Source organism: Lygodium microphyllum, chromosome 10 (genome assembly GCF_053477565.2).
Source record: "Lygodium microphyllum isolate KBCC chromosome 10, Lygodium_microphyllum_v1.1.10, whole genome shotgun sequence".
Lineage (NCBI taxonomy): Eukaryota > Viridiplantae > Streptophyta > Polypodiopsida > Schizaeales > Lygodiaceae > Lygodium > Lygodium microphyllum.
Window position 1 is genome coordinate 150,967,506 of NC_141144.1, and position 26,305 is coordinate 150,993,810.

Below are 26,305 nucleotides of genomic sequence, written 5' to 3' on the forward strand. Positions count from 1 at the left end.
CCTAGCATCGTTTCTCCGCGTGGCTCTCGCCTGCGCCCATTTGGTGAGGTAATCCATGGCCACCACGATGTACCTGGCTTGTGAGTATTGCGCCGCAGGGCTGATGGGTCCTATGAAGTCAATTCCCCATTTTTCGAAGGGTTAGCGAGCAATAACAGGGGTTAACTCCATCTGATCTTTACGAATCAGGACTTTTGTCCGTTGGCACTCCTCACAATGCTTGACGAATTGTGCAGCATCGCGAAAAAGTGTGGGCCACCATAGCTGGGACTGCAGCACCTTCCATGCTGTCGTGTCTCCGCTAAAGTGCCCTCCTGCAATACCGTTGTGCACCTCTGAGAGCACATCGTGCATCTCATACTCACATACGCACCTACGTAGCAATCCATCTTGCCCCAGCCTATAGAGTTGGCCTGCAATCAGCTGGTAGGGCTGAATTTTCAGGATCAAGCGCCTAAGCCGTGCCCGTTCTTTTGGTCGTTCGGGCAACCCATGTTCGAGCACTTGAACTATGTCGTCTGCCCAGTATGGTGTCAGATCGGCCCTGAATAGGTCTCCTTTGCTGGACAGATGGAATAAGTGGCTGTCCGGTAACTCGTCCATGATGCCTTGTCCAGCGGCTTCTCCTGTGGGTATACGGGACAAATGATCAGCCATGTAATGTTGTTTCCCCTTCCGCACCACCATGGAGAAATCGAACTCTAGGAGCAGGAGAAGCCATCGAGCTATACATCCTGTAGCACAAGGTTTGTTCACTAAATAGAGCAGGGCTTGATGGTCTACGAAGAAGGTGAAGGGGGTGGCCAGTAGGTAATGCTGGAACTTCTTCACAGCAAACACCATGGCTAATCCCTCCATTTCCGTTGTCGAATAATTCATCTCCATCTCAATGAGTTGCCTGCTAGCAAAACTCACTGGGTAATCTAGGTTATGCTCACCAGGTTGGCACAACACTGCCCCCACGGCAAACTTAGAGGCGTCAATGTGTACGTGGAAAGTAATGGTCCAGTCTGGGGCTCATAAAATAGGTGCCATTGTTAGAGCCTTTTTCAATTCTTCGTATGCCCGTTGGCATGCTTGGGTCCACTCGAATACAATTAGCAGCTTGTACAATGGCCTAGCGATCAGCGCGTAGTTCAATACAAACCACCGATAGTATCCTGTGTGACCTAAGAAGCATTGAACTCCCCTGTAATTACCTGGGGGTGGAAGGTCAACGATAACTTTGACCTTCGAGAAGTCCGTGGCAATGCCGTTCTTTGACACCACGTGTCCTAGGATGCATCCGTGCTTCACCCAAAACTGACATTTCAAGGGGTTCAGGGAGAGACGGTATAAGCGACACCATTCAAAGACCGCGCGGAGTTTGTCTAGATGTTCAATCTAGGTTGAATGGACACACAGGTCATCAACAAAGACCCCTAACTTCCTGCGAAGCATGTCCTTGAATATGGTGCACATGAGACATTGAAAGGTGGCGGGGGCATTGGTTAACCCGAAGGGCATGACTACGTATGCAAAGACGTCCCACTCAGTGGTGAAGGCGGTCTTGTGCCTGTCTGCAAGATGCACTTGCACCTGATTGTACCCCGAGAAGCCATCCAAGAAACTATAGGCTTCCTTACCTGCCACTCTCTCAAGCATGTGCTCGGTGTACGGTAAGGGGTAGTTGTCTCTCTTTGTAGCAGCGTTCACCTTCTTGTAATTGACGCACACTCGAATCTTGCCGTTTTTCTTCAATACAATGACTATGGGTGACACCCAGTCTGTGTGCTCAATTTCGTAAATGAATCCAGCTCTCATCAGCTTGTCGATTTTCTCCTTGATAGCATGAGCGTGCTTTGGATTCATGGGGTACGGTCGCTGCTTGACCGGCGTTGCATCCGTCGTCATGGGTATGTTGTGAGTCACAACACTTGGATCTACCCCTCGTAGCTCATCTAAGGACCAAGCAAATACGTCCATGTACTCCCGCAAAAGAGTGACAAGACCGGACTCTTCTTCAGTGGTCAAGTCCTCGGCAATAAACACTGGTCCGGGTACTTCCCCTTCCAGGGCTAGGTTTACCTCCTTGACCTTGGCTGGCCCTTTGATTGGTTCGCTGGTTTGCCCTTGGCGCTTGGCACTTAGCAGAACCACTACCCTGTCCCCTCTTTTGAATTTAGAGAAGCGTTTAGGGAGGTCTTGCGGCTTCCTTTGTTCCTCTGATCGTGCATCCTTGGGACGCTTTGCCTCATCCTGTCGCAACCATCTGCGCCTCAGGTGGACAGGTAAGTCCCCCTTGGTGCGTCTGGTCATGGGTGGCCTAGGGATTTCTGGGTCACTATCCGAAGTAACTTCCGATTCAGAGTTAAACCCCCCATTTTCACTAGAGGAGGTGGTCTCCCCTGGTGGCCGCAGTTCAGATGGCGATTCGATTCTAAGCAGTGCTGCTGTTCCTGGTTGGGCTAGGCTGGCTTGCTCAAGGTCCACTGCTCCCATCCGTTCCAACCAAGTACGATCACATTTCGTACACATAACTCCTTGGTCCACTCTAAGGGCCTGTCTCTTCTGCGGCTTAGCATCTGCCCGGATTTGCTCAATTTCTCGCCCTTCGGTGTCGTATTCTATGGTATCTACCTCACCCTCACTTTCATCATCAAAGGATTGGCAATCTTTGTATTCATCACAGGATTCTTTATCGCTCGACTGCTCATTGTCTCCCAAGGCTTGCTCTGCCTCGTCTTGTTGGTCGAGAACCAAAGCCCAGTTATACCTCAGGTTCAGTTCGTGTACTCTGGTCCACTTCCACTCAGACTCTTCTTGTTGGTTGGGAACCAAAGCCCAGTTATACCTGAGGTTCAGTTCGTATACCCTGGTCCACTTCCACTCGGACTCTTCCAAGAGGTCCTGGAGTGGCTTGAGATTGGTGGCTGCGTTGCCTGCCAGTTGGTCCATTAAGTGCTCCAGTATTCCCTGGAGTTCCCTCTTGTTGGTAGGCACTTGGAAGATGACAGGCTTAGGCCCTTCATGGAGGCTTGCTGCCATCATGTAGACAGGTGTAGGGAGTGTTTCTTTTGGCTTGCCAATTGTTTTGACAGCCTGCTCGTACACCTCATGGTCTGAGAACGGCAGGTCAAGTGTAGTGAGAATGTGCATCCAATCCTGCTCGTCCTCTAGGCATGGGATATACTTAGTTAATGACCCATAGGGTTCCTTGTCCTGAGTGTTCCCCTTGAGCATAGCAGAGATGGCGTCTAGGTCGACTGGCGAGGTCTTCCAAGTGTCCATCTCTATTCTCACAGCGTCAGTTCAGTTGCCAAGGAAGATGAGGCTATTACCCCAATCTTCGATAACTCTAGCATTGTGCATCCAGGGTCGATCCAATAGGATATCATAGTCCACTCCCTTCATGACTATAAAGTCGACAGAGAACTGGACTCCTGCAATCTTTACTGGCCAATTCTTCAAGACCCCGAATGGCATCACTCGCATACCGTTTGCTAGCGTGACATTAAACCGAGCAGCTTTGATAGGCGGGTTTCCCCATGTCTGCAGCACTGCGTGGCTAAGCACACTAACCCCAGCTGCTGTGTGTACAATTCCCTTCCTCGTTGCGTCTCCCAGGGCTAGGACCGGCAGGACTACGTGCATCTCCGAGCCCTCCAGAAGAAGTTGACCTGCAAGGATTTAGGCCCGGAGTGTAGCGTCAAACTTGGCAATTGTGTTTCTGCATCCTGGTCTTGAGGATCTGCTGAGGCCTGCTCTTGCGGTCCCTCGACCCACTGCTTGAGGTCTTGCCATAGGGTAGGGTGCTGCTTAAACAGATCTCCTAGGCCAAATGTTACACGGGTGGTCACTAGCGTGGTCAAGAGATTGCTAAACACTCGTCCTTCCCTTAGCCTAGACTATCTAGGCCAATGGCCGTGGCTGATCTGCGGCTTTGTTGTGTCTAGGCTTGGCCTCAATGTCACTGCTTGTGGCATAGTAGCCGCGGCCGACTTAGGTTGAGGCGGTGATATTGGCGTGCTTATACTGGAGAGATCATCGATCTCGTCCTCCGTGATGGGTTCAACATCCTTGAGGTGCTGTTGAACCTCGTCACCCATTCCTTCACCTTTTCTATGGTCTCTAATTGCCGCTTGGGGTGTGGGTATTCCCCTATCTTAGTGCTTCCCTTTCATTAGGGCCAAAAACGCTTCAAAAATGGCACTTGTAAGAAAGTGACTAAGTTGCTAATTAGTTGAGGTTTAGGAAGAATAAAACCTCTAAATTTGGTTGTCCAGATGTGATTAATGAGAGAATATTTGGTTCATTGAAGAGGTCGGCCATTAATTGCCCTCATCGTTTAATCTAGGTCAGGGGTCACCTTTTCGGCCGTTTATTATCTTGGAACTCGAGATATTTTGTATTTTCAAGATTTTCGTACGAACTTCGCATTTGTTTGCTCTCGCATTTTCTTTCTACACACTATTCTCTTTTACCATTCCTTTTGTTGCACTTGCTTCCTATCACTGTGAGATTCTTGCTCGGTTCATTTGCTACAATGTCTAGCAATACTACTTCAAATAACATAGGCGCAAGCACACGTAAATACAAGCTATCTATTCAGCTAGATCCGACTTACACATCTTGGAGAAGTATACATCATCGAGTATTGATAGATGAGATTGAAGCCAATAGGTTGCGAACACAAGGAATGAAGCATATAGATTTGTGGGTGGATGGAAATATTTATCCCAGGGATCCTTCTACAGGTAAACCACCTCCTTTTTTGAATGTCCATGACTATATAAGATATGCTGGAGAAGGTTACAATGGAATGCTTGGCTACTGTATGAGGTTATACTCTGCATCTTACACATATATAGCTCAAATGCACGAAATGAAAAAAGCACTAGAAACTACACAAACAAATATTTTAGAGTTGACAAGCCAGATTGATATTTTGAAAAATGTTAACAAGTCATTGAGGATAAGCTAACACGCTTGAGAGAAACTCCAATAGGATTTAGAGAGAGGAAGAGACCATTAAAAAATATAACCAGCTTATGTGAGAGAGCAAAGAAAAGGAGACTAAATCTTACAAAGAAATATGTCTCTAACATACTAGGCATAAATATCCGAGAGAATGAGGAAAGAATCAAAATTTTGAAGGAAACCATGAACAAGAAAGATATTTTGAGGATTCTTAAGTCACCAGAAAATGTGGATTTGAGAGGTCTAACTCTCAGAGAGTTAGTGAAGGATTTAAAAGGCACAGTGAAAGCAAATGAAATCGCAGAGACATGTGATATTGTGGGTATAAGTCGAAAAGGTTATCGTGCTATCTTTGGATTATGGTTTAAAAATCTTAAACACAATAGCGTAACTATATTTGGATTGCCCCGAGCCCTTGCAGTTTCGACTGCAAGAATTTCCATGAATCGCAAGATTCCACATGTTTTTGGAGATTACATTCACATCGAAAGGTCTATGTCCTATGAAAAACAAAAAAAATAGGCAATTTTTTATTACAATGAGTTTAACAATATATGGGTTGATCTAAAAAAGGTGCAAATTGCAATGGTTCACATGTATAAAATCACAGTAGAAGAAAGTTATGGTGTTCTAAAGTTTGCCTTGAAGTTGGATGAAGCACAGATTCAAAAGGGACAGAAGATGGAAAGAATTAGCATTTTCCTCATGAACATGGCATTGGACCATGGCAATGGTGAGGGCCAAGCTCCATTGCATAAGATCCAATCCGAGATGGAGATTTGGTGGATTGGTGCAGCCCAGGTACCAATTGAAAATCATCAAACGTTGAAATGGTTGTTCAACCATACAGGTATTCCAAATATCATTAAGTCTCAAAGTGAAGGCGAAATGTTGGTAGTTGATGGGGTTGGTAAATTTAATGTGGAATGGCATATGAGTGCTGATTTGAAAACTATCAAATGTATGCTTGGAATATGTAATGGTGCAAATGCAAAATATCCTTGCATTTATTGCATGGAAAGTATTGGATCCAAAGATTGGAGTAGTTTGCGACCAGTAAGAAGAGCCCCAAATAGAGACTCTATAGATTTGAGTAAATTTAAAAACATAGAAGACATCTGGGATTCCATTATTTCCATCTCTCTTAAGAATGTTCATATTTTTACTTTGCATGCAGAGATTAGAATAATCGATAAGCTTCTCAGGTTGCATCTTGACTACGCATATTCCATTAAGCCATTATCTTTATCAGATGAGTGTATTGATAAATGCGAGGCATTGCTATCGAAAATGGGATTTCATGGGGGCCAAGTTCACTTGAGAAAGGATCCAATACTTTTAGGAAAAGCAAGAGATATCTTGGCCGATGTCTCTATGGGAGGCTCAAAAGCTAGACGATTCTTAGGAAACCATTCAGGAAGGCAGGTGAATGGGGCTTGGGAGTGTTGGAGAGAGTTATGTGAGATCACAACAAATGTTGCAAGCACGTCGAGGCTTGCGTTTCTTAGAATGGAGGTCTGGATACACCTTGATGTTTTTCTGAAACTCCTCAGGCAACATAAGACAACATAAACATAAGCGGAAGAGTTCAAAAGATCAATCACAAAGCTTGTTCAGGCGATAAAAGAGGCATGGGGAGAAAAAGATATCACTTTTTATCTGGTAAAGTAATAATTATTTAATATGGGCTTATTTTGATAGGTTTTTGAATTGGTATAAAATTAGTGTTACTTTGTATTGCCGCATATTCTTCATATTCATGGACCTTTCTTTGTGGAGAAGCATGGCCCCTTAGCAACTTATAGTAACCAAGGCATGGAAAAATCCCACTATCAAGCACGCACAAGTTATTTTCGAAGCACAAGGCATGGGGGAGGAGTTACAAAAAGCAATGCTTTGGAGGAAATATCCAACTGGTTTTTTCGACGACAACTTCAAAGAATGCAGATAAAAGACGGCAATGACATATGAGCAATCACACTTTTATATATAAGAAAGAATATATACAAAGCTAGTTTTCCAAAACTCTCACATTCTCTTCCTCCTCAGGAATCTTTCCTCTATAACGTAGAAATTTTTTTCTCTTGTAGCCAGCTATAGATTTTACATCAGTTGGACGCGAAGAGATGAAAGCAAAGAAGGCAAACAGTCACTCTCGCGCCGTATTAGGATAAGAGACAGAGGTCCCGAAAAAACCGAAAAAAGCCATACAGATTAGGGACACACCCTTATGTAGGCGCAGAATTATGCCACCTGGCACTATCCGTTGGTCTTCAACATGTGGCAGTAGCCGTTGGCCAACACATGGCTAATAACCACATGGCAAACACGTGGACCAGTCGTTAGTTGATATGTAGCATACGGACCATATGTGTAGACACGTGGCACAATCAACGTCGGACACGTGTCCGACACGTGTCATGATTGACGTGGGTATATAAGGGGTTATTTTTCCTATGTGTACACTTTTCATTTCTCGAGCTCTCCCGCCTTGCTTGCCGATACGATGCGATGCAAGTCTTGCGTCTTCTCCGTTTCTAATCTCTCGCGTTGTATCGGTGGTCTTTTTGCTGAGTCTTGCTTCGCTCGTCAAAACGAGGCGTGCCGATACGGAGTGAGTACGATCGTTTGAGGCTTTCGTAACCTCCCCCTCACGTGCCAATACGGAGCAAGGGCATCTCTATGCTGTCTTCGTTTCCTCCATATCGCGTCGTATCAGCATTGTCGTCTCCAATACGGAGCGAGGGAGTGGTTCCTCCGTCTACGCATTCCTTCTATCGCGCCATTTCGGCATCTCTCCTCTTGTAATCTCCAATACGGAGCGAGGGCGGTGTTCCATTCTCATCGTTTTGTTCATATCGTGTCATATCGGAATTGCTCATTTCGTCCCTTTTCGCGCCAATTAGCCTGTTGGGTTTACAGATTTTTGCTATTTCAGTTATTGTCCTTCTGGTTGTTATATTTGCTTTTCTGGATGGCAAGGACAAAGCAAACTGCAAGAAGAGTGTATCTGGATGGGAAGGACAGTGGGGGTAGAAGAAAGTTACAATTTGATGAATCTGAGGAGGAGCCCTCTTCCAAGTTTCTTGAAGCTGGGCCATCACAGGCCCTAGAGCATTTTACCATAGAAATCCCCCCTACACCAGGTGTTGGCCTAATATCTTCCATGGAGTTAAAGAATTTGAGTGCAATGAATGTTTCTTCTCCTGAAGTTGAGGAAGCAAAGGGTAAGGCTTGCCCTGTGAAAGATTCATCCCCTACAATTGCACCTGAGCCTACATCTGCTGAAGCCACTGAACCTCCCAAGCCACAAAAGAGAAAGAGGAAGTCCAGGTTCTTCTATATGCAGAGATGTTTCAGTGAGATCAGGAAAGCCCAGAGAGCTACACAGCATGTCATTCCAAAGGCTGCTTTTATAAGAGTCGTTAAAGAGATCTCTGATAGATTGTCTCAAGTGGCAACTGTCTCTGGTCTAAATAAGAAGTGGCAACTCTCAGCCATTCTTGCCCTGCAAGAGGCCGCATAAGATTTTGTTATTGATTTCATGAACGATGCTTACATTGCTGCCACCCATGCTCATAGAATCACCCTTATGAATAAAGATTTCAGCATTATCAGCAAAGTCAGGTATAGGTTTGACAAAGTGCTGAGGCCCTTGTCTTCCAACGATCAAAAAGCCCTTGAAATCCTTAACATTCCCCCAAAATTGTCCAGGAAAGAGAAAAAGCTAAAGGTTGAGGATGTTACTCACCTTTACTCTACAAGGGGTGCCACCTAGCAGGAGTCTTTCTTGAGTGAAAAAAATCAGGAGGTGTTTGAAACTAAAGACGATGTTTACAAGAGGAAAGCCGCATCACTTACTCCCGTCAATAGCGAGAGGATGGGCAAAGTGTATGGGCAGATTCTTGTGAATGTTTCTGCGGAACCTGAGGAGGAATATCTTAGTATATCTCCCGAGGACAAGCCCATGTTGGAAAAAAGGGATGTCCAACTATCTGACTCCGTTGTTTTTTGTTGCATAAGGTAAGGCTTATATTTTTATTTTTTTTTGCGTAAGTTACGTCTTATAGGTTCAAGTATATTTTGGATGAAATTTGTATTGAATAGCTTTTGCTATTGACTGCAGGGCATTGGTCTCCTCTCTCACTCTCGATATCCGAAGAACCATATATATTGTTGATCCACTTCTCTCTGTGGAACTATTTGCAAAATCTGGTTCGAATATTTCACCGTTTTTTCGTAGCTTCGATAGTGTGACAAATTACCACATCTTTTTCCCTTATGTAGAAAGGTATTTTTCTTTTTCTGTAGAGGAAAATTTATATTCATTTGCTTTCACCCTTCTACTCACCTCTTTTATGAATTTGCAGAGGGCATTGGAGTCTCATCTACATTAATTGTCTTTCAAGAGAAATTATCTTTATGAATTCTCTCAGCGGTATTCATGGTCAAGCATGAATGTATGTTGAAAGAAAATTACTTACTTTGATTTTATTTATAAAAAATATTTTGAACTTACAAAGCTTCCTTTTGCAGTGCTGGTAGACTCATTTCTACATTTTTGGATACAACATACGAGGATCTTGCTGATCCTCAAAGGCCTTATACTTTTCTTCTACAAGAAGTTCCATTGCAAAGCGATGCGCATTCTTGTGGATGGAGAGTTATCTCAAACATTTGCAGAACAGTGGATTCAAAGTTGTTACAAATAGAAGGAGTGAATGTAAGTCAATTTCATTTGATGTTTGTGTAACCCTTATCATGATTTCTTTTCACTAACTTATAACATTTATTCTTACAGTGTAGAGACTATCCTAATTCATATGTTTGGTGGATAAGGGAGAGATGCATTGAGCTGATTTTGGACAAGGCAATCACACCATATGATCCTGACTCCCCTCTTCCTCCCAAAACTTCAATGGCCAAGGGCACAAGCAAGGGAAAGGGCAAGGGAAAGGGTAAGGACAATGGCAATGGTAAAGGCAAGGGCAAGGGCAAAGGCAATGGGACCACTACTGCAGAGTCTAAGAAAAAAGGAATGCCAATGCTCTCTCCTCTGAAATTTGATCCATCCCCTCTTAAGCCCCAAGAAAAAAGACTACCTGTAAAGGTGAAATTTTTTCAACAATCAAAGAAAGGCCCTGTGAGAAAAAATATCTTTGAAGAAATCGATAAAGAATCAAAATAGCAAACATAAGCATACACGAGCCTTATTATTTTGGCTTTGTACATTTATATGAAATTTTTGTACCTCATTGTGTAATGAAAATTTTCACTTATAAATCGAATGTAATGTACATTTTATTTATATACATTCGAAAGGCAACTTGCTTCATGATAGCTTATGAGTTCCCATTAAAAAATATCTTAAGGACAGTCTATTAAGATAGATTCCTGCAAAGTTTTCATTCTCAAGGCTCAAAACTCACAATTGTGGGAGACAAACAACTCGTACAAGAGAAAGAGCGCTTGGCTCTTTTACCAATTGTTACACCATTCACTTTGAACTTATATCTAGGGGATGTATTGTCTAGTAATTCTAAGGTATCCCTCACATCTTTCAGACTCCAATTGGAAGTAACATTCACCTTCTTTACTTCTTCATGCGGCAAAACGTGCACCGCAAGTTTATATGGTGTGTAATCTGTATCGGAATCCAAGGGAACCCAAATACCCAATCTTAGTTTGTATCTCCTGTAATCAAAGCCCAAAGCAAGAGTTTGGCGAGGGATACTGTCAGCCAAAGCCAAGGATTGAGGGCATGCACTGCACCTCAAGATATCACCCTTATGGTCGCACTCTCTAGATTTCCAATGCGTCCCTATAGTGTTGTCCAAATCCTCTTCCAAAAAGTTTCTACTTAGCTAGGATACCTTTGTTCTTTGTAAATTTGTTGTTTTATAGCAAGCCACGAAGATATGGAGGGGTACAAACCATGATAAACGTATTCTTCTTGAGATCCTTCCAGCTGCCATGGACTTTTTAATATCCTGAGATATTTTGAATTTGAAACTCTGCACCATTACCTTGTCAGGAATCTCCCAGTTTAGAGATGAAAGACTTGGCAATGGCAAATCTTTGATATTCCCATACCTATCCGCTTTAGAGGGAACCACATACTGTGCATAATATATAAAAACCTTGCATTCACTAAAAAAAGACACAGTTTGATCGGCATAAATAATGTCTGCCAATACCTTATGAATGGCATGGAAAGTCCCACTTAGGCTTTCCACAGGTTGCCATTCAATACTTGTTGACGGAAAGATATCTACAATGACGAACCATTTGTTAGAACTTGCATAAATGGAAAAGAATTATATACGTTATTCAACTTATAACTTACAATGTGTTTGTTGGGGAACACGTTCGTTTGGAGGCAAGTGCATATCCTTGGCCATGTAAACATGTTGCACCTTGACAAACCAGCCTTCAGGCATAATTTTGAAGGCAATGATACGCCCCTTCCAGTGATGTTTTATATCATCTCGTTTTCTTCTTTTCACCTTATGAGAGACCTTGCAAGATGGCAGCATGGTAACCCAATCGTTTACAGCAAAGGTTTTGGGCTCAAAATTTCTATCTACTCCCTGGCTATAGACTGTGCAAGAGTGTATTAAACGAGAAGGGCGCCTGGAGGAAGCCATAAAAAGAATGAAAGTGCAGAGAAAGAAGCTCAAAGAGGGGTGAATGAACTAAAAAGTAGCGCCAAGAACCCAAATGAGTATGTATTTGGTGCCAAAAACAATATTGAAAGATCTCCCGACTTTCAAAAAACTCATTATTAATTTCATCACATCTCTGTCACGTATTTTGTCAGATTTGTAAGTAAATAACGTCTTTGGGACTCCAAAACATGTCAGACTTTAGGGGTTTTGGCTAAAAAAGAAGAGAGAATCACGAAATGGACTCCACTATCTCTAAAAAAGAGGAGACAAGAATACCATATTCTTGCACACGTGGCGAACTCTCTTTGGCCCTTTCCTTAATCCCGTGATTAACAAAAGTGCATTTTTTGAAGCGTTTTTGGCCCTAATCTTGGGCAGTTTTAGGGGCTGAAGTCTCTGCCTCTGCGTCTGAGACTTTCTTCCCATGAGGTAAGGTCGTAACACTGTCGGTTTTTTTTTAGTGCGACCTTAGCCTCCGATCTCTTCTTTTCCGCCTACGGCTTTTCTTTCCTACTGAGGTCGCGTCAAGATTGCTAGGTCCTAGCAAAGAGATGCCGGTCTGCTTCGTTTGTGCTCGGGTCATAACTCGCAAGGGAATAGGTGTGGCCTCCCCATCGGGGTTTTCAACACCAAACAGCCCCAACGGGACGGATGGCAAATTAGTTGAACCGGAGGGTGACTTCCATTTTGGGCAGTCTATGAAAAGATGGGTGATTCCGCACTCTGCGCACCTTTGATCAGCTTTGTCCCTGTTTTGCTACTCTCTTTTGGGGCAGCACGATGAGACGTGACCGGGATGTCCACAAGTCCAACAAGTGACCGGATCCTATGGCTGCCCTCCTAGGCCTCTACCCCATCCTCGTCCTAATGCCATCACCGGCACGGATCGGTAATCCATGAGGACCGCATTGCCCTCGTCGTCACATGCGAGACGTAAGGGTATAGGTAGGTCTCTTCGTCATTGGGTTCCTCTACGTAGTGTATGAGAGCGTCGCTCGGTGGGTGGGTCACATAGGGACCAGGCGGTCTCGGAATGCCGGTAGAATTTATGTCCAGCCTAGGGACAGCTGGTTTCATATCGTTAGGTGCAGGTAGGGCTAGCGGGGCTCCTTGTCCGAAGAATGGCTGCGGCCTGTTAGCCGGATAACGCTGGCCGTAGGGTTGCGCATATGGTAGTCTTCGTGGTAGTCTACAGTGTGCGGCACTGTGGCCGAACCTACCGCAGTTAGCGCAGGGTCTTGACCTAGGGTCTTGACACTCTCCTGGAAGGTGGTTTCCTCCACAGTACACGCACTGGATGTGCGGACGCGTCGGTCGCCTCAACATGTCTTGTATTTTGGCCAATTCCATCTTGACCTTGGCCAAGCCATGGTTAGTCTTGGTGGTCTTTCCCTTATCTTGGGATGATGGGTTTGATCACTTGCTAGAGGTTGATGTTCGCTCTAAACTCCGTGGGTTGGTTTCTTCTAGGTTTGAGCTCCTGGAGCTCTGCTCTTTCAGCTGGTCACATCGACCCTGATGGCTTCCTCAAAAACCCTAGCCACCATGTCTCGTTGCAAGCTTGAGTTGCCTGCCAGTGCCTTATACAATTCCTCATCTCGAATTCCACTAATGAATACAGTCGATACTGCCCTGTCAATCGGTCTCTCCCCTAAAGGGATTCTTTTAAGGAGGCTTCTCACGTGGGTCACATAGTTGCGGATGCCCTCCTTCTCCTTCTGCTTGACGTTCGTCAGGCGTACTAGCAGGTTGTCAGAGTATCCGGGTTCAGCAAACCTCTTGACAAAAAGGTCCTTGAGGTTATTGAAGTTGGCTTGTTCTATGGCGTCCAGGCTTGTATACCACGCCCTACCCTTATTGCTTAAGCAAAGTCCGAATGCTTGCGAACGTTGAGCCTGGTCGTTGAGGCCATTGGCTTCGCAGACTTGCTCAAACTGCTCGACGAAGCTGTACGGGTCACCAGGTGGCTGGTACTTGTCGAGTTACTTGGCGACAATAGGTATTTTGGCTTGGCTCTTTGAGCCCTGGTTTGCCCCCAGCCCTGCAAGTAGCGATGTTGCTAGCGCAGTGGCACTCTGTTCTACCGCGGTGTTATCGAGCAGCCGTTTCATGAGGAGCTCGCCCAGCTTCAAGTCTTCCTCTAGTGCTCTTTCCTGGTCTGTCCGGTTCCGGCCAGCCAAGTTCAGCACTCGCTGCACCTCATGCAGCTCCATGCTTTGCCTTAGGCTCCTGGCTTATTGGTCCATATTATACTCGGCTATGCCCTGCAATGCCTTGCGGGCTAGCCTTCTCTCCTCCTCTAGGTCCGCAATGATTGCATCTACTGTCCTGCCATGGTGCTCGTACCGGGCATGCGCATCGTAACTGCTCACCATCTGCTGTATAGCGTCTGGGAATGCGCTCACATTGAGCTTCCCTGTAAACCGATGGTCTGAGTCTCCCTCTGTCATGGTTGAATTCTTGCGTCCGGTCGTGAGACAGATCCTTGTCGTTGACGCTCCTTGCTTGATTCTACCCTGCGCTCCACGCGTTTGCCTATACCTTGAGTCTTCTCCTATTGGTGGGTTTTTTGGGCGATTTATCTGAGTGAGTTCCTTTAATTTTTGAATGCAGTGCTCAACTTATGGTCACTCGTGAGTGTGTTGTTCCTCATGCACTTGTGCTCAATCAGGCTTTCAGCTTTCCTAAGTGTACTCCAAGTGCGGAAATTCAACATGAGTGCCGTGAGCAATTCCCCGGCGTCTCACTCACTCTCGCTCTTTTCGGGCCTGATAGGCTTTGCTACTCCAGTCCTGGCCGTTCTACGGGCTCTAGGGTCTTGTGCTGCTTCCTGTTGTTCACGCGGGGGTGGGTTGCTGGGGACTGCCACAGTGTGTCCCTGGATGGATAAGGTTTTTGTTTTGGTTTGACTCTAGGAATCAGACGTCTGATTTACCAGTGGTTCGATTTATCAGTGGTCCGATTTTGGGAATCGGACCAGGTGCATCAGGGCTAAGTGGCAGTCTCAAGGTCCGAGTGTCTGATTCTCAAAAATCGGACGATGAATCGGACGAGGGGTCTCCAAGGTCCGATTTTGGGTGGTCCGATTCGTCCGAGTGGTCCGATCGGACAGGGTGGTCCGATTTCTAAAATCGGGCAGACTGGTCTAAGTGTTCGATCCTAGTGGTCCGATTATGCGCGGGTCCGATTCTGGGAATCAGACCGGGTAGGTGGTCCGATTGGTGATGTGTATTAATTCGTCCGATCAGACAGGGTGGGTCCGAGTCAAAGCGTCCGAGTCAGACGGGTTGGTCCGATTCTAGTAGTCGGACAGGTTGTCCCGATCGGACAATTGTCCGAGTGTTCGAGTGCCCGAGTGTCCGAGTCGGACAGGTTGGTCTGAGCATGCGATTCTGGGAATCGGACACTGGGTCGGACGTCCGAGCCTGCCGGTCCGATGAGCTTGCATACACGGATTCGCCCAAATATCTCCAGATGTCTATTACGATAGACCACAAAATTCACCAGCGATGGAGTTGGAGTGGTGAGGGGGAGATCGGTTACCTGGGGATCACGGAACGCAATGTTTTCTGTGCCCTGGTCAAACTCTCTCTCTCTCTCTCTCTCTCTCTCTCTCTCTCTCTCTCACTCTCCGTTGGTTGGAAATGGGGGTTCTCTTGCCCTCCCAGAATTTATACCCTGCTGATTCTTCCCTGAACACTACAGATCCCTCTCCTGGAGTTTCCTATGCATTTACTCTATTTTCCCCCCTGTTTTCTGTGATTTTCTCCCTGTTTCACAGCAGCAACTCTCTGCCTCTTCATGTGTGATTTCCTATTGTTAATCTACCCTAAGCACAACATAAATCGAAAGCAAAACACTGAACTAGTTTCTCCATGTCTTCCAATCATCAACAACTAGAATATCCCAAAATACTTACCTATTTTGAAGATCGAAAACACCCAACTTCCTACCTATCTCAAGCTCCGTTTCGAGGATGAATACCCTACTTCGATGCTCGATATGAGGCGCGCAAGTGCTCAAGCTTGAATCCGTTGGTCCCGGCAATGGAACCAAAATGTGGGAGCTTTCGCTCAACCGCCAAGACCCTCGGACCGCTTATTCTTTCAAGCGTTTCAAGATAGCTCCAATGGCTATCTCTCAACTAGCCGACGCGCCGTCGATCCTACGAGTGTAGTGAGCTTACCTTGATGCTCGATCGAGTACCCTCCTCCCTCTTGCACTCCGGTAGCTCCACGATCCTAGATGCTAGCTCAAGCATCCTCAAGCCTCCTCCATCTCCAAGCTCCATCCTCCATAGCCGCCCGCGTAAGAGGAGAGAAGAGAAGAGAAGAGAAGAAGAGGAAAGGAGATGGTGAAGAGCTTCACCCTCTTGATCCCTCACTCTCACACACACTCACTCCCTCACACTCTCACACTCCCTCTCTCAAGAGCACACACAAGCAAGAAAGAGAGAAGAAGAGAGGAAGAAGAAGACTCCTTTTGCCACACACCAAAGAATGAGCTTCTCGTTCACTTTTCAACTTTATATAGAAAACCCTAAATCCCTTTTGGACAGTCATCCCCTTTTCCCCTTTTTACATGGTCGGCCATAGCCTAGGCCCTTTTTTCCATTGTCCTTCTATCTTCCTAGCTTCCTTTTCACCGCCTATCTACATTTACAAATTGCACGGGTGAGAACCCGGTGCTCTTTTACAAGATTTTAGGGTGCGCCTTTTTATTTAAAAATGCGCCTTTCCCCTTTTGTATTTGCCTTGGACTTTTAAGGTTGCCCTTGTGCTTTTGGCCTTTCCTCCTTTTCTTTCTTCAGTCGGGCTACCTTTTTTCCGCCTTTGCCCTGCGTCTTTTCCACTTCCTTTTGCTTTCTTCGTGTTAGGGTTAGCACCCAACATGGTGTAAACATCTCGTCTCAGCCGTCTCTCTTTCTTGGGCACAAGCCCTAGGGCCTTTTCTATGATTGTTGCATTGAGGGGCACTTCGATTCTTCTTTCCTCCTCCCCTATCCTTACTGTGACGTTGCCACAGTTCCTGCTTTTGTAGAAGTTCCTCAGGAAATCCGCACACATGCTGTAATCCATAGCCTGCTCCACCTTTTCCACGTACTTGTGGAGGTGGCATCTTTCCACCAAGTCTTTGATCGCGGGTTCCTCCAGGATGGCCTCATCCAGATTCAGTGTGTGCTTGAAAGTGAACTGACTGAATCCTCGCGTGTCGATGCCAAATTTGGTCATTTCTTCTTCAGACAATGGGAGTTTGCCCCCTTTGTCCTGTCCTGCCATGGTGGTGACCTGTCAATACACCATGCCAACATTAATGCCTAACAATCGGCTTATTTCTAATCAGAACTCAGTTTGAGAGAAAAATATATGTGCCCAAAACGGGTACACTTGCTTATAGGCTTGACCATTGCTATTGTTTTACTCTGCAGTATTCTTCCATAGAAACTTACTTAATTATAACAATCTGCTAGCTAGATAGCATAACTTTTCATTTTTGCTCTGCTCTTGCTCACATTGCTCCCCCCTCTGTTGGGGATCTTTCAAAGAATCCTTCCTAGGATTAGCACAGGAAGGACGAGGTAAGCGCTGTTTCGCGTGGGTTGACTTACCTAGCCAATAGCCAATCATAGAAGCTTGGATTGTATTTGAGTTGGGCATGACAATCAAGAGTAGATGGTTAGATGGAGACTTGGGAAATGTAGGTCAAAACGTCATGGAAGAGATCTCCAGTATTGAGGCGACTAGCAACATGTAATTCCTCTTCGGTGAGGAATTGGTCAATGTAGGGGTGGGCGAGCACATGGTTGTCCAAATGCTGATTACGAGTGATGGCCAAGACCCTAAACAAGATAGGTGCCACATAAGTGGGGTCATATTCGATAGTTTTAACTGCCCTGCATTGCTCAGCATTGGTCATTATTCGACAACCTTTTTTCTCCCATTGGATCCTTAACGTAAACCACTGCTGCAAGAATGTGGAAGGTGAGCTTGCCATCTACGTGAGCTCTTACAACTCCTGTTCAGGAGCAGAATGAGAAGGCTTACGATACGAAGTGATAAGTCTTGTGAGGGCAGCTTGATCCTTCGAGATTTCATCATTTGCTATCAGTTCGGCAGCAATTTTGGGTACTTTAGTGGTCATAAGTTCGTATTCCTCCCAAGTGCATGGTAATGCATGAACATCCGAAGCAAGCGTTTCGTTAAGAAGGCCTAGGACTAGCCTCTCATAGCTTCTAGAAAATGTAGTGAAAGTTTCATCTAATATTTTAATGCAGGTTATTAAGTCATCCCCAGAAGTTGTAGCAAGGTCCTTAGCCAAGGAGAGGAAAGGTCGTATCGCGTATGAAGGTTTAAGACCCGCTGGCGGGGGTGGTGCAACTGGACTAGATAGTTGTGACTCCCTCATCGGTGTCACGGGTTGGGCCTTGCACTCTGAAGCACTTTGAGGTGCTGCAGGAAGGTCCATAGGCATGGGAGTCGTGCTAGGTTCTAGTGGGCAATCATAGTGGTTTTTAAGTTCTCTGGATTAGGTAGGTTTAAGGCCTGTGGCATTTGCTTTGGTCGGTAGATGAGCTGAGGCTTGCTAGCCACAGCTGGCCATGGCCTGCTAACTATGTTCTGGGCGCCACTTGTGCAAGCCTCTCTCATTAGGGTGAGATTGCTTGTAGATGAGCTTCTTAGCTAGCCATTTTTAGGCACCCAAATCCAGGGATTGCCCTCGTAGTATCCTTGTGCCCGCAAGAGATCTTTGGGAATCCAGCGCGGCGTGGTTGTGTGTCTACGGCGATAGCGCCTAGACTGCCTTTTAGGTCGGGACAGTTGATAATTTTGATGTTTAGGATCATACTTGGTTGTTCTAGCCAGATGTGGTTTTTGCCGTTTTGGCATCCATAGATACTTGGACTCTTTGGCCTTGTGAGCACTCTTGGTGGGTTTGGGCCTGGGGTCGGGAGCCCAGCACGAGGCCGTAGTTTTCGTCTGTTCAGACTCGGTCTGAAGCATGGTCGTAGGGGTTTCTACTGGTGGCTTCGTAAAGGTGGGGGAATTAAGACAGTCCTTGCTGAAGGGCGTCACTATGCACACATCGCCAATAGCAAGATGTATGCGTTTTAGGTTGTATTCCACATTGTAGTTGGTTTGCTTCTTGAAAGTGCGACCCAATGCTGACACATTGCCAGCTCCTTTAGTGTCAGGTAACACATGGAAGAAGGCTGGTAAACTTTCAGACTCGATGGAAACGACCACCTTGCACTTCCCTAGGAGTGGATAAGCGGTACTCCCAAAAGGGGTGAGTTTAGCGTTAGTGGGCTGTAGTTTCGGTTGACCAATGCATGTCCAATGGTCATGCGTCAAGATGTTGTAGTCGACACCTTCATCAATCAAGGCTTCGAAAGAGTACACTGCTCTTGCTGCGACTGTGATCCGCAGGTACGCTGGTGCCACTGCTTCTTCGTCCTGATCTGTAAGGTCAGTTACAGTAGCCATACGGACGTTCAATGGGGGTTCTAGCATGGGTGGCTCATGTAATGGATGTGAAGGAGGATAGTACTTCTTAATGCGGCTACCGTTAAAAAAGTCTATTCCTTCACCGTCAAGTGTCTCCAACTCGACATTCCCGGTCCTACCGATCATGCATACTCTGAAAGGCCATAGCCCCCGAAACTTCATCTTCTGTTTATGTCCTTTTACCGAGTACAGCAGAACAAGGTCCCCTTGTTCGAAGTCTCACTGCTTGACATGCTTGTCAAACCACATTTTTCGTCGAGCCTTTTCACAAATCGGAGAGTGAGTGGCGAGGAGTCGGGTCTCTGTTAAGCGCTCGAGTTCCACCAAGCGGTTGGTCCAAGCCTCTCTTCCCTTCCAACGCTCCTGGACTGCTAGCCTCAAACTAGGGATGAAGAATTCTAAGGGCAAAATGGCTTCAGTTCCGTACGTCAGCCTAAAGGGCGTCTGTCCTACAGCCGTTTTATAAGCTGTGCGATAGGCCCACAAGGCCGCCATTAGCTTGTTGTCCCAGTCACTTCTCGAAGTAGACACGAATTTTGTAAGCACGTTGACTAGGATTTTATTTGTGGATTCGGCTTGGCCATTAGCCTGAGGGTAATAGGGAGAGGACTTCCGATGAATTATTAGGAAGGTAGAGAGCAAGTGGGCAATCACTTCATTAATGAAGTGTGTGCCTTGGTCGCTTACAAGTTCGATTGGACAGCCAAACCGTGAAATGACTTGCTCCCACAAGAACTTTGCGGTGGTCCTAGCATCGTTCTTCCTCGTGGCTCGTGCCTCTGTCCATTTCATTAGATAGTCGGTCGCCACTATGATGTATCGAGCTTGGGAATATTGTGCTGTAGGACTGATAGGTCCAATAAAATCGATGCCCCATTTTTCCAAGGGTTGTCGGGCTATGACAGGGATCAACTCCATCTTGTCCTTTCGCACAGGCACTTTGGTCCTTTGGCACTCATCGCAGTGCTTTACAAATTTAGCTGCATCGCGGAATAGGGGTGGCCACCATAGCTGGGATTGTAGCACCTTTCGGGCTCTTGTGTCCCCGCTAAAGTATTCTCTAGTAATTCTGCCATATGCTTCATTCAATGCATCGTGCATCTCATGCTCACATACACATCTGCGCAATAAATCGTCTTGTCCCAACCTGCAGAGTTGGCCATCTATTAGTTGGTATGGCTGAATTTTCAAGATAAGTCTCTTCAGCCTGGCCTTCTCAATGGGTCACTCTGGTAGTCCATTTTCTAGCACTTGCACTATGTCATCGGCCCAATATGGCGTCAGATCCGCTTTAAATAATTCTCGCTCACTAGACAAGTTAAAAAGATGGGCATCTGGAAAATCGTCAGGCACCCCTTGCCCAGCGGCTTCTCCTGTGGGTATGCGGGACATGTGGTCAGCCATGTAGTGCTGCTTTCCTTTGCGTGCAACCACAGAGAAGTCAAACTCCAGTAAAAGGAGTAACCATCTAGCTATGCGCCCCGTAGCGCAAGGCTTGTTCACAAGATACAGTAGGGCTTGATGGTCAACAAAGAAGACAAAGGGAGTGGCCAACAGGTAATGCCTAAATTTCTTTACCGCAAATACCATGGCCAACCCCTCCCTTTCCATCGTGGAATAGTTCATCTTGGTCTCTGTGAGCTGCCTACTGGCAAAACTCACAGGGTAATCCAAGTTATGCTCACCAGGCTGGCATAGCGCGGCTCCAATAGCGAACTTAGAGGCGTCTATGTGCACATGGAACGTTACGTTCCAGTCTGGGGCTTGCAAGATTGGTGCAGTCGTAAGAGCCTTTTTCAACTCCTCATATGCGCGCTGGCATTCCTCCGTCCAATCAAACACTATCAATAGCTTATACAATGGTCTAGCTATTAGTGCATAATTTAGCACAAATCGTCGATAATATCCAGTGTGTCCCAAGAAGCACTGAACTCCTTTGTAGTTATCGGGTGGTGGTAAGTCAACAATGACTCTGACTTTGAAAAAGTCAGTAGCAATGTCGTTCCTTGACACTACGTGCCCTAAGATGCATCCGTGTTTTACCCAGAATTGGCACTTTAAGGGGTTCAATGAGAGGTGGTACAGCCTACACCTTTCAAAGACAGCTCTCAATTTCTCCAAGTGTTCGGCCCAACTAGAGTGTAAACATAGGTCGTCTACGAACACTTCCAGTTCGCGCCTAAGCATGTCCTTAAAGATAGTGCACATTAGGCATTGGAAAGTTGCAGGTGCATTCATTAGCCCAAAAGGCATGACAATGTAGGCGAACACGCCCCATTCCGTGGCAAAGGCAGTCTTGTGCCTGTCATCGGGGTGCACTTGCACTTGATTGTAACCCGATAAACCATCCAGAAAACTATAGGATTCCTTCCTTGCTACCCTCTCAAGCATGTGCTCAGTGTAAGGTAAAGGATAGTTATCCCTTTTCGTAGCGGCATTCACCTTTTTGTAGTTTACGCACACTCGGATTTTTCCATTTTTCCTCATGACAATCACCATAGGTGATACCCAGTCTGTGTGCTCGATCTCATATATGAAACCTGCCCTCATGAGTTTATCAATCTCCTCCTTCACTGCATGGGCATGCTTGGGATTCATTGGGTAAGGTCGTTGTTTCGTTGGCACTGCATCTGGAATCATTGGGATGTTATGAGTCACGACCCTAGGGTCGACTCCCTTAAGTTCGTCCAATGTCCAGGCAAATACGTCAATGTACTCTTGCAGGAGCGCAACGAGTTTGGTCTCTTCCTCCTCCCCCAAGTCCTCTGTGACGAACACGGTCTTGGTTTTTCACCTTTCCCAGCCAAGTTAATCTCCTTGACTTTGGCGGGTCCCTCGATCAGTTCACTAGTCTGACCTTGTCTTTTTGCACCTAACAGGACCACCACTCTGTCACCCTTTTTGAATTTTGTAAACCGTTTGGGCAGATCCTATGGTTTCCTCTGCCTTTCCGCTTCTGAGTCCCTTGCTTGCTTCCTGGCCTCCTCTTTTAGCCTCGTGCGCCTCAGGTGGACTGGCAAGTCTCCCTTGGTGCGTTTGACCTTAGAGGGTTGCGGTATCTTGGGATCACTCTCAGTGCTAACTTCCGACTCTGAGTTGAACTCGCATCCCTCACTTGAGGAAGGTGTTTCCCCAGGGGGTCGTAGTTCCATTAGGTGAATCTGTCTTGAGCACTGGGATTATCCATTACTCCTTTTTCGTTCCGACTGATCCCTTCTTTCCTAGGCCTCAAGTCTACCCTGATTTGTTCTATCGCTTTTCCCTCCGTGTCGTACTCTATTGTGTCTACCTCTTCTTCACTCTTTTCTCCCGTAGAGTGACAGTCCTCATACTCCTCATCATCCGGGTCCTGTCCTTCTGACTGCTCATCATCCCCTAAGCTTCCCTCTTCAATCTCCTTGTCGTCAGTAACTAAAGCCCAGTTATATAACAAGTTCAGGTCGTGGACCTTGGTCCATTTCCATTCTTGTTTAGCTAAAAGGTCATGTAGAGGTTTTAAGTTAGCAGCCAAATTTTCGTCCAATTTATCGGTTAGATACTCTACGATTTCTTGAAGCTCTAATTTGTTGTTGGGGATGCGGGACGAGGCCGGTTTGCCTGGGTTGAGTGAGCTTCCTGCCATCATGCAAAGTGGCACAACTGGCTCCTCAATTGGCATGGTTGCGGCTTTAGCAACCTGTTGATGTGGCCCTTCCTCATCCGAGAATGGTAGGTCAATGGTTGCCAAAACGTGCATCGAATCCCTCTCATCCTCAAGGCAAGGAATATATCTAGCGAGCGATCCATAAGGCCGAGATGGCAGCAAGGTCAACAGGTGTCATCGTCCAAGTGTCCATCTCTACCCTAACTGCACTAGTTCTGTTCCCTAGGAAAATCAATCCATTGCCCCAGTCCTCTATGACTCATGCATTTCTCATCCAAGGTCTAATAGTATGTCGTAATCCACTCCCTTCATGACAATGAAGTTTACCGAAGATTGCATACCGGCAATCTTTACCGGCCAATTCTTTAAGACCCCAAATGGTCTTACCCTCATTCCGTTTGCTAGCGTGACATTGAATCTAGCAATCTCTATAGGAGGGTTTCCCCATGCCTCTAAGACCGCATGGTTTAGCACACTAACACCGGCGCCTGTGTCTATAATTCCTTTTCGAGTCATGTCTCCTAAGGCTAGGACGGCGGGCAAAACTGCGTGCATTTCAGTGCCTTCCCAAAAAGCATTGATGTGCAAAGACTTAGGATCTGAGTGGAGAGTTAGACTTGGGATCCGTGTAACTGCATCATGATCTTGCGGATCATCACCCGCAAGTTCAGCATGTCCCTCGATCAAGTCTTTTAACTCCTGCCAAAGGAGTGGTTTTGCCTAAGCAGATCCTCCAAGCTTAGAGTTACTGGAGTGGACAGCAAGGTTGTGAGGAGGCTACTGGACCCTTGTCTTCCTCTGAGGCTAGCAGTTTTAGGCCATGCATTCTGTCTGCCCTGGTAAGCTTCCCCCCGGCCTTGCCGCACTGAGTTGCTCCTAGTGGTGCAGGTATGCTCCCAGCCTGTGGTTTTGAGGGTGAGATTGGTGTGCTAACACTGGAGAAGTCGTCCATAGGGTCTTCCAATATGGGTTCAGCATCCTCCAGGTGCTTTTGGGTGTCCTTGACCCACTCCTTGACCTTGGCTATAGCTTTGAGATGCCATTTGGAGTGGGGATATTCCCCTACCTCGGCACTCCCTAGCTTTGTTGTCTTAGGAGCCGAGGTCTCTGCCTCTGCGTCTGTGACCTTCTTTCCCATTACCAGCGTAGTCGTTTCCTCAGTTTTAAGGGTTATCATTGCCTCGATTCTATTTTTCCATCTCCTCCTGCTTTTCTTCCCTATTGAGGTTGCATCAAGGTTACTTGGCCCTGGCGAGGAGATGCCTGCTTGTTTCGTCTGAGCTCGTGTCATAGCATGTAGCGGAATGGGCGTATCCTCACTACCAAAAGTTTCCACTCCAAAGAGCCCCAAAGGCACCAATGGCATGTTGGTAGTGCTCGTTGATGGCTTCCGCCTAGGACAGTCAGGAAACAGATGTGTGATTCCACATTCTGTGCATCGAAGATCCGCTTTGTCTTTGTTAGCTTGTTCTCGCTCTAGGCAGCGTGATGAAATGTGGCCTGGGTGGCCGCAAGTCCACAGCATGTGACTGGATCCTCGCTAGGCCCTCCAAAGCCTCTGCCTCGTCCTCTTCCTAAAGCCATCACCGGCACTGGCCGATAGTCGGTGGCCAATAGTCCGACCAATAGTCCATCAGGACTGGGTTGCCCTCCTCGTCGTAGGATATGTATGGATTGACATAGGTCTCTTCCTCATTAGGCTCCTCCACAAAGTGAACAGGAGCATCGCTAGGTGGGTGAGTCACAAAAGGCCTTGGTTGCCTGGCTATACTAGTTGGGTTCATCTCCAGCCTAGGCACGACAGGTCTTGAGTCAGTTGGTGCTGGAAGAGCTAACTTGGTTCCCCTGCCAAAGAAATTAGGTGGCCTATTACCTCAGTATGGAGGGTTGTACTGCTGCGTATATAGGAATCTCCTCGGCATTCTGCAATGCGCTGCATCATGCCCGAATCTACCGCAATTTGAGCATGGCTGAGATCTAGGATCTTCTCACTCAACTGGGAGGTGATTGCCGCCGTAGTACACACATTGTACATGCGATCTCACAGGCTTTCTAACGAGCTCTTGCAACCGTGCAATCTCCATTCTCATCTCTGCCATCCCTTGGTCATGGTCTACACTCTTTCCCTTATCCTGCACGCTAGCAGTTGCTTTTCCCCCCAAGGTGGTTGATCTCTCAGGGTCCCTCTGGCTTGCACTATCTCGGTTGGTAATCCTCATGCTACGTTTCCTGAGTTGATCATCTACGCGTATTGCCTCCTCGAAGACTCGAGCTAGCACGTCTCATTGTAAGGTGGAGTTACTGGCCAAAGCCTTGTAGAGCTCCTTGCTCCGAATCCCATTCATGAACACTGTAGACACTGCCCTCTCGGTAGGTCCCTCATTTGCAGGGATTCTCTTGTAGAGGCTACGCACCTGAGTAAAGTAATCCCTAACGTCCTCCTTCTCCCTTTGACTAATATTCATCAACCTAACAATGAGGGTATCCGAATACCATGCCTTCGAAAACCTCTTGATGAAGAGGCCCTTAAGGCGAGCGAAGTTTGTACGTTCTGCCTCATCCAGACTAGAGTACCAGGTCCTCCCCTTGTCGCCTAAGCATAGGCCGAAGGCTTGAGCTCGCTGTGTAGGGTCAGTAAGACCGTTCGCCTCACATACTTGCTCGAACTGCTCCATGAAGCTGTATGGGTCACTACTAGGTTCATATCGAGCTAGTTGTTTTGCTACTACGGGGATTCTAGCCTGCCCTTTAGCCCCTTGCATGACTCCCAATCCTGACAGTAGCGCGGTGGCTAGGGCACTAGCACTCAATTCCACGGATGTATTGTCCATGAGTCACCTTGCCACCAGTTCACTCAACGTCATGCCAGCCTCTGCTGCCCGTTCCCTCTCTACGTTCGGTCTGGACTTGGCTGCCCCAACTAGGTCTAGTACTCGTCTAGCCTCGTACATATCCATGTCTTGCTGCAGCCTTCTAGCCCTTTGCTAATGGTTGTAGGAAATTATGCCTTCCAGCGCTCTCTTGATAGCTCTTCTCTCTTCTTCCAAGTTAGCCACTACTTCCTCTATAGATCTACCTTGGATCACAGTCCTGGCGAGTAGGTCGTAGTCGTGGACCAATTCCTGGACCGAGGTTGGAAATTCTCCTAAGTCTAATTGATCTTCCCCTTGTTCACCTCTTGATCCTGACATTGTTTCTGCTTCCAGCTCCACGAGATTGTCAATGAATCTAATCAGCTCCAGCAGCTTCTACTCCTCTATCTTGTTGCTTCCCGTGTCTTCAAGTCTTCTCCAAGTAGTCCTAGTAGGGCGCTCAGGCACCTATCTAAGTTCTTGGGGGTCTTCTCCTACTAGTGGGTTCCTTAAGATTATTAGATATCCAGATGTGTTCCTTGTTATTTGCAAGCAGTGGCGGCAATCCTTACTCACACGTTGTGCTTAGTGCTTTTGTGGTGTTAGTGCGAAAATAGGCTTTTCTTTTTTCTTGGTGTGCAGGTTTAGTGGAGTACAAGAGTAAAGTGCCGATGCAGA